Source organism: Panulirus ornatus, chromosome 14, assembly GCF_036320965.1.
Source record: "Panulirus ornatus isolate Po-2019 chromosome 14, ASM3632096v1, whole genome shotgun sequence".
Classification (NCBI taxonomy): Eukaryota; Metazoa; Arthropoda; class Malacostraca; order Decapoda; family Palinuridae; genus Panulirus; species Panulirus ornatus.
The window spans coordinates 42,929,132-42,942,177 of record NC_092237.1 but is presented as its reverse complement, the minus strand read 5'-3'; positions in this window follow the sequence as shown (position 1 = coordinate 42,942,177).

The window sequence follows — 13,046 nt, the reverse complement described above, 5'->3', positions numbered from 1 at the left end:
TTTTCCCCTTCCCCACTTAGCAAAATAAAAAATTTTCTTTTTGATTTGTGAAAAGGTACACCAGAATTTAAAACCTTTCTTCTTAAAAATCAAGACCTAATCAGTGTGAGTTTACAAAAAAAATCTACTGGATTGGGCTAATCCTAAGTACATAAGTTCATATTCGCTCATTGTTTTTTCTAATAAATTTTGTTAAAAAACTATCCAAACCATTGATATATTCTTATGAACTGAAATTTATGTACTAACAGTTTAAGGAATTCACATTATTTATTGGACTGTCGAATACGATGTACTGGCAGGCAGCAAGGGTGCTGTGGACAGAAGTTGGTGACACATTGGCATGGCATGTCTCAAAAATATGCACACTAATGCCTTCCATGGTCAATCAAAGGTTACTGAGGTCTTCAGGTAGCTCCCGTAACTTATCCTTTGTGTGGGCTGCCATTTAATAGCCAGCCACCAGTGCCTACAAAATGCATGTTCAACTAACCTGCACAGACTGATGCCAACAGCACCTCAGTGCATAGAGACTGATGCCAATAGCACATAAAGGTTTAACTAAGTAAATGTACAGGAAACAGCTTATGGAATATGAGTAAAGTTACCTTTAATGCAAAATGAGACTGAAGGCCTGCATCACTTTCTAAATATCATGAGCTCTACAGCATATCTAAATTCTTGTCTAAAAATAATACAGTATAGATATCATATTTCAGTGTCTATAACTGCTGACCTGTTGTCTACATCATCACTCTAATCATTATAAGATTCTAGTGGAAAGCACCACCCACATGAACAGAGTGCATGTAGCTAGTGGGCAACCTTTATCACGGAATAAAATTTTGATAAAAAAAATACTGAATACTAAGCTGGAGACGGCATCTCTTAATGGATATGTTCTGAGTAACATGATGCAAAATTAAACAGCAGACACTAGGGCACAATCTACCTACTCTTTTAAGTCACAGAATAAAAGAATTCAACTTCTCTTCAAAGGTTCATATTGTCATTACAGCCATCAGATAAAAAGAAGCTTAATAAATGCAACAACTTTCCCTTTATAAAGTATTATGAAAGTCAATCAGTAGGCCTAGAAATTGATAAAAATAGCCAATTTCTCTCACACTTTATAAAAAATTACTAGATGGCAAAGTATTCACACTGAACACCAACTAAGATGGCATCAAAATCACACTTTCTACTTAACATAGTTAACAAACAGCTGCTTAAACTGTACCACTAATCATTTCACCTTGGCTGATGATGCTCAATAAACCATTCAAACTGAAATTCATTTGCCTTTAAATTTTCACAGAAGACTAGCTCTCATCCAGCTCCCACGGGACCTAGATGGTGTCAGTTAAACATATTTTCCCTATATGAGAAAGAACATAGACTGTCTCTCAGGAAATAAAATCATAAATGTATTACATGTAAAACAAAATGAAATGTTTTGCCAGACGCTAAAATGACAACGTTACCCACCCATGTAGTGTGTTGATCCTTCATTACACCTGCCAGTACACCAGTGTACGTATGTACACCATCATATACTGTACTGTACTGTCACTACTGTACAAGTATGTACACCATATACTGTACTGTACTGTCGCTCCTGCACTTGTATGTACACCATATACTGTACTGTACTGTCACTACTGTACAAGTATGTACACCATATACTGTACTATACTGTCGCTCCTGCACTTGTATGTACACGATATACTGTACTGTACTGTCACTAGTGCACTTGTATGTACACCATCATATACTATACTGTGCTGTCACTCCTGCACTTGTATGTACACTACCATGTACTTTACTGTTCAGTACTATAACTACTACACTTATATTACTATTTTCATTCTCATGGAAAGCATGTTGCACTTAAGAACTGCACTGAAAACAACATTTCACATTACTGTATTCTGTGCTTCAACCGTTATATATATATATATATATATATATATATATATATATATATATATATATATATATATATATATATATATATATATATATATATGGGAGATAGAATACTTCCCACGTATTCCCTGCGTGTCGTAGAAGGCGACTAAAAGGGGAGGGAGCGGGGGGCTGGAAATCCTCCTCTCTTGTTTTTTTTTTTTTTTAACTTTCCAAAAGAAGGAACAGAGAAGGGGGCCAGGTGAGGATATTCCCTCAGAGGCCCAGTCCTCTGTTCTTAACGCTACCTTGCTAACGCGGGAAATGGCGAATAGTTTGAAAGAAAGATATATACATATACATGTGATTATGATTGTCACACCCACATGTTTACCAAATGGCGTCCTAGCTTCGTCTCTTCGATGTATATCAACTGACTGTTATATTTCTCTCTTGTGTCTCCCCTGATGATGTGATTATTACGCGAAAGTGCACTTGGGAACTCTTCGTGTTTCATTTTCCCCGTGGACTCATAGGAATATATATATATATATATATATATATATATATATATATATATATATATATATATATATATATATATTTTTTTTTTTTTTTTTCTTTTTTTTTTTTGCTTTGTCGCTGTCTCCCGCGTTTGCGAGGTAGCGCAAGGAAACGGACAAAAGAAATGGCCCAACCCACCTCCATACACATGTATATACATACGTCCACACACGCAAATATACATACCTACACAGCTTTCCATGGTTTACCCCAGACGCTTCACATGCCTTGATTCAATCCACTGCCAGCACGTCAACCCCGGTATACCACATCGATCCAATTCACTCTATTCCTTGCCCTCCTTTCACCCTCCTGCATGTTCAGGCCCCGATCACACAAAATCTTTTTCACTCCATCTTTCCACCTCCAATTTGGTCTCCCACTTCTCCTCCTTCCCTCCACCTCCGACACATATATCCTCTTGGTCAATCTTTCCTCACTCATTCTCTCCATGTGCCCAAACCATTTCAAAACACCCTCTTCTGCTCTCTCGACCACACTCTTTTTATTTCCACACATCTCTCTTACCCTTACGTTACTTACTCGATCAAACCACCTCACACCACACATCGTCCTCAAACATCTCATTTCCAGCACATCCATCCTTCTGCGCACAACTCTATCCATAGCCCACGCCTCGCAACCATACAACATTGTTGGAACCACTATTCCTTCAAACATACCCATTTTTGCTTTCCGAGATAATGTTCTCGACTTCCACACATTCTTCAAGGCTCCCAGAATTTTCTCCCCCTCCCCCACCCTATGATCCACTTCCGCTTCCATGGTTCCATCCGCTGCCAGATCCACTCCCAGATATCTAAAACACTTTACTTCCTCCAGTTTTGCTCCATTCATATATATATATATATATATATATATATATATATATATATATATATATATATATATATATATATATATATATATATATATATATATAAAAGAAAGAGACAGGAGGTCAAGAGAAAGGTGCAAGAGGTGAAAAAAAGGGCAAATGAGAGTTGGGGTGAGAGACTATCAGTAAATTTTAGGGAGAATAAAAAGATGTTCTGGAAGGAGGTAAATAGGGTGCGTAAGACAAGGGAGCAAATGGGAACTTCAGTGAAGGGCGTAAATGGGGAGGTGATAACAAGTAGCGGTGATGTGAGAAGGAGATGGAATGAGTATTTTGAAGGTTTGTTGAATGTGTCTGATGACAGAGTGGCAGATATAGGGTGTTTTGGTCGAGGTGGTGTGCAAAGTGAGAGGGTTAGGGAAAATGATTTGGTAAACAGAGAAGAGGTAGTAAAAGCTTTGCGGAAGATGAAAGCCGGCAAGGCAGCAGGTTTGGATGGTATTGCAGTGGAATTTATTAAAAAGGGGGGTGACTGTATTGTTGACTGGTTGGTAAGGTTATTTAATGTATGTATGACTCATGGTGAGGTGCCTGAGGATTGGCGGAATGCGTGCATAGTGCCATTATACAAAGGCAAAGGGGATAAGAGTGAGTGCTCAAATTACAGAGGTATAAGTTTGTTGAGTATTCCTGGTAAATTATATGGGAGGGTATTGATTGAGAGGGTGAAGGCATGTACAGAGCATCAGATTGGGGAAGAGCAGTGCGGTTTCAGAAGTGGTAGAGGATGTGTGGATCAGGTGTTTGCTTTGAAGAATGTATGTGAGAAATACTTAGAAAAGCAAATGGATTTGTATGTAGCATTTATGGATCTGGAGAAGGCATATGATAGAGTTGATAGAGATGCTCTGTGGAAGGTATTAAGAATATATGGTGTGGGAGGCAAGTTGTTAGAAGCAGTGAAAAGTTTTTATCGAGGATGTAAGGCATGTGTACGTGTAGGAAGAGAGGAAAGTGATTGGTTCTCAGTGAATGTAGGTTTGCGGCAGGGGTGTGTGATGTCTCCATGGTTGTTTAATTTGTTTATGGATGGGGTTGTTAGGGAGGTAAATGCAAGAGTCCTGGAAAGAGGGGCAAGTATGAAGTCTGTTGGGGATGAGAGAGCTTGGGAAGTGAGTCAGTTGTTGTTCGCTGATGATACAGCGCTGGTGGCTGATTCATGTGAGAAACTGCAGAAGCTGGTGACTGAGTTTGGTAAAGTGTGTGGAAGAAGAAAGTTAAGAGTAAATGTGAATAAGAGCAAGATTATTAGGTACAGTAGGGGTGAGGGTCAAGTCAATTGGGAGGTGAGTTTGAATGGAGAAAAACTGGAGGAAGTGAAGTGTTTTAGATATCTGGGAGTGGATCTGTCAGCGGATGGAACCATGGAAGCGGAAGTGGATCATAGGGTGGGGGAGGGGGCGAAAATTTTGGGAGCCTTGAAAAATGTGTGGAAGTCGAGAACATTATCTCGGAAAGCAAAAATGGGTATGTTTGAAGGAATAGTGGTTCCAACAATGTTGTATGGTTGCGAGGCGTGGGCTATGGATAGAGATGTGCGCAGGAGGATGGATGTGCTGGAAATGAGATGTTTGAGGACAATGTGTGGTGTGAGGTGGTTTGATCGAGTAAGTAACGTAAGGGTAAGAGAGATGTGTGGAAATAAAAAGAGCGTGGTTGAGAGAGCAGAAGAGGGTGTTTTGAAATGGTTTGGGCACATGGAGAGAATGAGTGAGGAAAGATTGACCAAGAGGATATATGTGTCGGAGGTGGAGGGAACGAGGAGAAGAGGGAGACCAAATTGGAGGTGGAAAGATGGAGTGAAAAAGATTTTGTGTGATCGGGGCCTGAACATGCAGGAGGGTGAAAGGAGGGCAAGGAATAGAGTGAATTGGAGCGATGTGGTATACAGGGGTTGACGTGCTGTCAGTGGATTGAATCAAGGCATGTGAAGCGTCTGGGGTAAACCATGGAAAGCTGGGTAGGTATGGATATTTGCGTGTGTGGACGTATGTACATGTGTATGGGGGGGGGGGGGCATTTCTTTCGTCTGTTTCCTTGCGCTACCTCGCAAACGCGGGAGACAGCGACAAAGTATAAAAAAAAAAAAAAAAAATATATATATATATATATATATATATATATATATATATATATATATATTTCACGTACAGAACTTTAATATTTTCAGTTAATTTCAACAATATATATCCTGCCATCTCTGCCAGACAAATTTTTAACCGTAATGGCACATAACAAAATAAGGATAAAATTTTACTTACATTTCTTTCTATTGTCAATTATATTTTCCCCGAGTCAACATGATAAAGGTACTTCTTCGATAAATACATATTTTTCAAAATGAATCATGAAGTAACTTTACTTTCTCTCCTTCAACTTCTTTACTGAATCGACATTGTGTACAATGAATAATGAAGTATACGTCAGCCGGAAGCAACAATCTTACACTAAGAAATTCTCTCCTCAAGAAATAGACTTTTATAAATTACTTCGTAATGTATAACCTCTGAAAAAATGAGCGTTTTTATTTTTCGTTTTGCTGGATAATGCCTTAATCAGACAAGGGTATGCTGCATCTGCTTCCACTAAGTATTCCAGTTCTATGATATTTAATGGTGTAGGACTGTGAGCCATTGTATACTTAAGGTGTAGGGCTGGGATTTATGAATGGACTCAGCCATCCAGGTGTAGTAGGGTGTAGCTGTACGCTCAAGGAAATTAAGTGTATGGTAGACACAGGATAGCGGGAAAATGGCGGGCTGACATCATTAGTGCAATTTCACTTGTATACACACGTCCTTGCAAAGATGCGGCTTGTATCATTTTGATTTTTTTTCTGTAGCGACCAGAGTATATCAAGTGCTGTGGCACAGCATCATGGGATGTGTAACTTGACTGCATTCCGAGGAAAAAAATAATCAGTTGCTGCATTGCTTCAACAGCTTGAAGCCATGTAATTAGTGTCTTCTGTTGTAGATCCTTCCTTCAAGGTGTCCTTAGAAAGCTAAGGAACAACTGCATTCCCACCATCAGAAGTCCTCGCTATAGGTACACAAATGTCAACCTGGTTATCCACTCTGCCATCTCTCTCTCTCTCTCTCTCTCTCTCTCTCTCTCTCTCTCTCTCTCTCTCTCTCTCTCTCTCTCTCTCTCTCTCCAACCCAACTATGGGATTATTGGCAGGATCACATCGCAGAAGATCAATGACCTGTGATATGAGCCAATATGAAGTTAGGCCACAATTTTCTCCATATACACAGCAATGTGACGTAGCACTGTCCACAAGCCACACCGGATACTACATCCATGATATTGTGATATTTCTGAAAGTTAATCACACCAAAGTTCACTATGTGCAGCATGAAGTCTCGTCTATAGATACATTTCAATATTTTGAATGACCCCCCCCCCCCTCTCCCCTAGTCCACTGATTGAATAATGGGAGCAAAACGAGAGATTACCCAACTATTCTCCAGAAGAATTACTTTCGAGTCATCTGGTACACCAGTCTTCCTCAAGTTTGACTTGACCAGGAATGAAATAGTTGTGGAAACATTCATGGAGCCATCCTTACTTTGCCCTTTATATTGTGCATGTAAATGGGTTACATCTTTAATGCTTCCTGGCCTCTAGCACACTCAACAACGATTTGGGGTTTCAGTTTGAGGGGTCCTGCTGCATTAAGCGCTGTTAAGATACTCAGGTTATTTTTTTTTTTTTCGTAAAATCCTGAAACCTTCTGTTCATCATAACCTACCAAGGATGACGTGGGCAATACACGCCACTGGGCCAAGTTTCATAACACGTTATAGACCTATCCTGGGGTAAGGCAGCGGTGCTCGTTAACAATTTCAGCAAACGTGACGCGGGTTCCCAGTCTGATGACTGTTAGGGGAAGGACACAAGGGAAGCAGGTTACCGGCTTTGACCTGCGGCGGTAGGTAGCGCAAGACGCAACGAAGGTACGTTCATCTGCGAGGTGTGGTCCACCAGGCATACAGCACATCGTCTGCCGAAATTTTATTTTGCTCAGCAATGTTTTTGTAAAAGAGGAAAAGAACTGGAATACATAATATCAATCTCAGTAGATTACATTATAGTTAATATCACCATCCTTTAACTGACATGGAAAGGAACCCAAGGTTTTTTTCAGTACATGAGAATGAATTGGGAAACTTTCAACTACGTTTTGAAGGTTCAACGTTGACGAAAACATGGTGTAACTACTAAACAAACCCATTCTACCAGAGGAAAAATTCGTCATTAGTTTGAAGTAAGTTAAATTCATGTTCGAGAATTAATACCGTTTGCTACTGCGGTTTGTAGAAAAAAAAAATCTGCTTTTAGCTTATCATGCTGCTGCACGGATACTATTGACTGATGTAATTAACACTACTGAAAAGACTTGTGATCATTACATTTTTTAATCAGTTTTTTCAGTTCTATTGTCAGTACAGTTATTTTATGCATGTAGACAGTATTTGTTTGAAATCACGCCTTCACTATCAACAAATCCATAGGTAAATACACACAAAAAACAGACAACTGTTTACTTACCATCATATTACATTTCTCTGCTGATTTCACCCCAGCAGTTGTCTACAATATTTGTTTGCCTACATTTTGTTTGTCTTGTCCCACGCACACTGTAGGTCTCTGCAACACGCAGGCGACTACCGAGGTGAACACCTGCTGTGCCTCCCCGCCGGCCGCACCCCCAGGTTGGTATCGTTGATGTCCTCCTGACGTGGGTCGGAGCCAGTTACCCGCGAGCTGGTAACTTGCTTTCCATGTGTCCTTCGTTCCCCTGACTCGCTAACTTCATCTCAACGACGAACGCCATGTCCTTTCTCGCATCTAGTTAACCAGCACTGGGGAAAGTTACACTTCTCTTCGTTCACGTCTCTTTTTCTCAACTCTTTAGCTTTATAGTTAACTAAAGCTTGATTGCACATTTCGTCTGATGGACGATGCTTTCATCGTTCGTACAGCACTTCGTGTACCTGAACTAACTCACACTTGCCTTAAGGCCTGTCTACACGAGCGGGCCTGATCGGCGGGCTTGCCCGTTAACGGGCATATTTGACGGGCAAACGATCAAATTGCCCGAAAGCCCGCCGAGCGAAATCACTGAGCTGGTGCACGGTAGCTGGAGTTTCTACCCTGCCAGACGCAAAATAATATCGTGAACCCACAGCGGGCCTTCATCCCACATCCCTCGGCATAGTAGCACAGTGAACATTTAACGATGGCAGCCCAGGATAACTCTAGTGAGCCACCAACAATTTTTTGGTCTAAAGCATTTACTAGTACTTTGACCTTTATCGTAAGAATCCATGTTTATGGAATGTGAAGCTGAAATGCTATGAGAACAGAGACAAACGCATAACAGCAGAGATGAGAGAGCATGGTACCTCCGTTACGACGGATGACATAAAAAAGAAAATAGACACGCTGCGTAACCAATTTCGGCGTGAATGCAAGAAAGTAAAGCATTCATTCACTCATCCTCAGGTAATTTCTGAAGTCGTGTTCCTCACTACTTTGTAGTTCATGAAGTATTGTTGCAGTGCTTCCAAACATACTTCTTTTCTTTAACCAATCTTTACACCATATCCTTTTCTTCTTTTTCTTCTTGAGACACAAAGCTATTATCATAGAGCACAAAGTCTTTTTCTTGACAATGCTAGGCACCATGGTTCTCGTACCGCACTCCACCCGCTACTGGCAACATCGTCGGGCAGGCCCGGCTGTTCATCACTTCGGTTGTGTGGACAACATTCACGGGCAGGCCCGCTCGTGTAGACAGGCCTCTAGGTTCAATCTTCTTTCACGATGTCTGTTGGGATGAACTTTTAAGCTTAATTTTCTGTCCCTTAATGTCATAAATTGCCCATGAACTTAACGTGATCGGTCATTATTTTGGTTCACTCTTATCCAGACACCTAGCCATTTCATTCTGTCACAGAAACAACTCACATTTTCCTTGCACCAAAATACCCACTACTATGCTGTGAAACCATGGTGATGGATAAAACCCCAGCAACAAACTTTGCAGTTATTGATATTGCCAAAATTACATGCCCTTAATGCTGATATCGTCCTCGTTCACTGACAACACTCAATTACATGTACACATTGGTGCTATAGCTTAGGAAACTGTGCTATGATGTGCCACATGGATAGTGAGAGTGTATGTGCCACATGGATAGTGAGAGTGTATGTGGTCTTAGAATTGAAGATTTTTCGGTTGATGGATGTCAACTTAACGTTGACGGTTATAGTGACCCTGGCAGTTGATAGGCCTAAAGGCCAAACAATCAACCAACCAACTTAATGCTACGTGTTAATCAGATTTCACCGTTATACTGTACAAATGACTTACAAGATATATTGGCTCATTTTCTTGTACATATCCTTTGCATTTACAAATTTTAAAATTCATTTTATAATGTGAAAGATACTTTGAACCCTCTTCCTCCACCACTCCTTTGTGTGTTACGCGCTAAATTCTGCGATGTTCAGTTCTATGCCCACGAATATGTTACCTCACTGTCCTTTTTTACAGATAGTGCACAGAACTTCGCTTTTAGTTGTACATTTCGTTTCATTGGGTAAAAATGAAGATTGTATATTTATCTGGATACAATCTGTAGCGACCCAGTAACACTTCCGCAGTGATAATCAACAGATGACGACTTAGCGACTGGACGTGGCAGGTCACTGCGTGTGACCACCTGAGCTCCTCATAGGAATGAGACTGGTGTCCCATCTCACGGAGGGACCAATGAACGACGTTTCAACTTTGCCTTAGAAGGTAATCTTTGCCTCATAGGCCGCCTTCGTGATATGTCCTCACAAAAACAGCGAATTTGATATGCGCTAGACGACAAGTACTTGACGGCTTGGTCAAGTGACTATAGACTAAACCTTACCGTTTGAATTTATGTAATTTTTGTAATGACACATCTACAATTAATGAACTTTGTAACAACTTACGTAATATTAACCCACTGAGGTCTGGCGAAGACCTTTCGTGACTTCTGTAATTCTTTTGCGCTACCGCTCTCAGGATGGGCATGGGGTGCACAGTAAATTTGGCGGAGTTACCGGCACAAATCAAAATCAGAATCAAGCCGCCCATAAGGAGCCTCATCCTTCAGTGTAAATACATTACGTGAGTCCTACCGGCTCATCTTCTGGACAAATATCATTGTGTTATTTCCGAAGTCCAACTTCGACATGACTCGCGTGGGACATCGCCTTAGCTCGTCATAAAAAACAGTTATGACAGCGAGAACAGCTACGTCAGCAGCACTCTTGCCACCTAAACACAAACTGTGAGCTTGCTGTCCACTCAATGTGTCGCGACACGCACCACACCCACCTTCTACAGGAGCTCCACGTTGACCTACCATCCCCGCACTTCCATGCGCTCGTGCTTCGTCTTATGCATCTTCATCGGCATCCCGGAACGCCTGCCAAGCCTCTGCTTTATTTATCAAAATACCTAATTGACCCCTCCTTCCCATCACAATCTTAGGCCTTCAGCAGCACTATCCTTCCCTAGCTACCTCATCCAATGTACTTAGGCCAATACCGTACAGTTGTTGTTGTGATATGCATTTCTGTATTCTTTCAATTTTATTTACTGTAAACTCCAACCTATTAGAACACCCACTAAAACCTTTAGCATAGGTAGATGGGGGGGGGGGGGGGTGAGGCAGTCAACGGTAGGATTCACAGTTAAACTGATCTGAAAAAAACACGGCTTTTAACTGAAAGTTAATGATAGAGTATCCTGTGTACTGGTAATTTTCCAGATAATCTTAACCATACAGGTAAAAACTGAATGGTGCTGTTGTTTCATGTTTTTAAGCAAACAGAAAATTCAAGTGTCATTGGGGTTTTCTGGTTAACTAAGTCATAGGTAAATGGGAGTTCAATACACCATGATTGCTTTTGCATTTACTTAATTCGTACAAACATAAGACATAAAGCTTTTTAACATACCTGTGGATAAGCAAATAGCAGGTGCTGCACAAGAAGCAAAATAATCTTTTGGCATGTTTAGCCGACACCTCTTTATCCATTTCATCATATACTTCACACTTCTTTTATACATTAAACCAGTCTGTTCGTGTACCTGCTTTTGCAATTATCAATATATCGATAGTCATTTTGTATCTCTGAGATGCACCTATAGATCACATGGGAAAGTTTGTTTGCACAGGTTGATGTGTAATGCAAAAGGAAGTAAGATGTAAGTGTAAACAGCATCTTTCATGAAATAGCCCTTAATACAGCGCAGCCAGTATTTGGCTTCAGCACCAATCTCATTTTACTTACCTTTGAAGACCGGTAGTCTTCAAAGGTAAGTAAAGTTGAACAAAATTATTCAGGATTTCACCATATATTTATTGTACAAAACTGAGTGTTTTCTGTGATGAATGAATCAGTTGACTTGATAATGGTTCTCTTACATTTAATATTAATATATAGTTTTATAGGTTTATTTTGCTTGTTTCAGTAACATATGCTTTGTACTGACAATTATTTAGCCTTACTGATAAGATTTCATACATCCCTTTTCTTTAGCCTTGTCTCTGTGATGTGCACATTTTCTCTGTATTTTCTCAACCTTTGACTGCAAGGTTGCCAAGGCCCTTTTTTTAAAAAAGACTCCTGCAGCCCGACTGTGCTACTTCCAATAATAACGAAATTTGGACCCATTTGACATGAAAATTTGTGTAATGAGGCTGTATTTCCAATGCTATGGCCTCACCAGAGTGACTTTTCACTTGCAAAGTAACCTCTTTTAGGCAAAGCCTGGTAATACCTCAACTGATTACACAAACCATTAACCAATACTTTTTTGTTTTACATAAACTTATGTAATATGTAATATATTCAACCATTTGTTACTTGATCACAGTCATTCCTTTATTTCAAAGTTCAAACATTTTGGTCTAATTTTTGAAAATGAGTCTGCACATACTCCCTCTACTATTCTGAATGTTTGAATGTTTGTCGGTTTTTTTGACCAGCACCCTATGAGGAAGGTCATTAGGCCTACAACCCTTTTTGATGCTGACTATGAATTTATAGTCCCTATATCCTAATAAAATCATATCTTGAGTATTAAAATACATATACATCTCTATTTAAGATAATGTAAATGTTATCGGAAGAGAACAATGTGTCCGTGGATATTGCATTAACGTGACAGCTAAACACTACCCAGTTGGTACAGCATCCACTATTACATGTGCAATACGGAACTGCAAGTGATAGTAAAGATTAAAGACAGAACCCCACCATCACATGCACGTAGGATATATTGAATATATCGACAATTCATCAGCCCAACACCAAATCAGCCCCAGTGAAATAGCCACCCAACTGATGGACTGCAGTTTGATGTGTGAAAAGTTCACCCACCACATCACTGACCCTAGCAGTAGCAGCCAAACTCCATGGCAAGGACAACTACAGAGGAGCCAATGTTTCACCTTACATCATCTTGAATGTTTCAGTTTCCTTGAGAAAAACAAATCATCTTATTCATTATGCTGTTATTGTCTTTAAGGGTGTTTTCCAAATCAAAATCATTTCTATTTTCATGGAAATATTCTTTTAATTTTTTCTATGTTCGTTGTATTTATTGCAATGATAA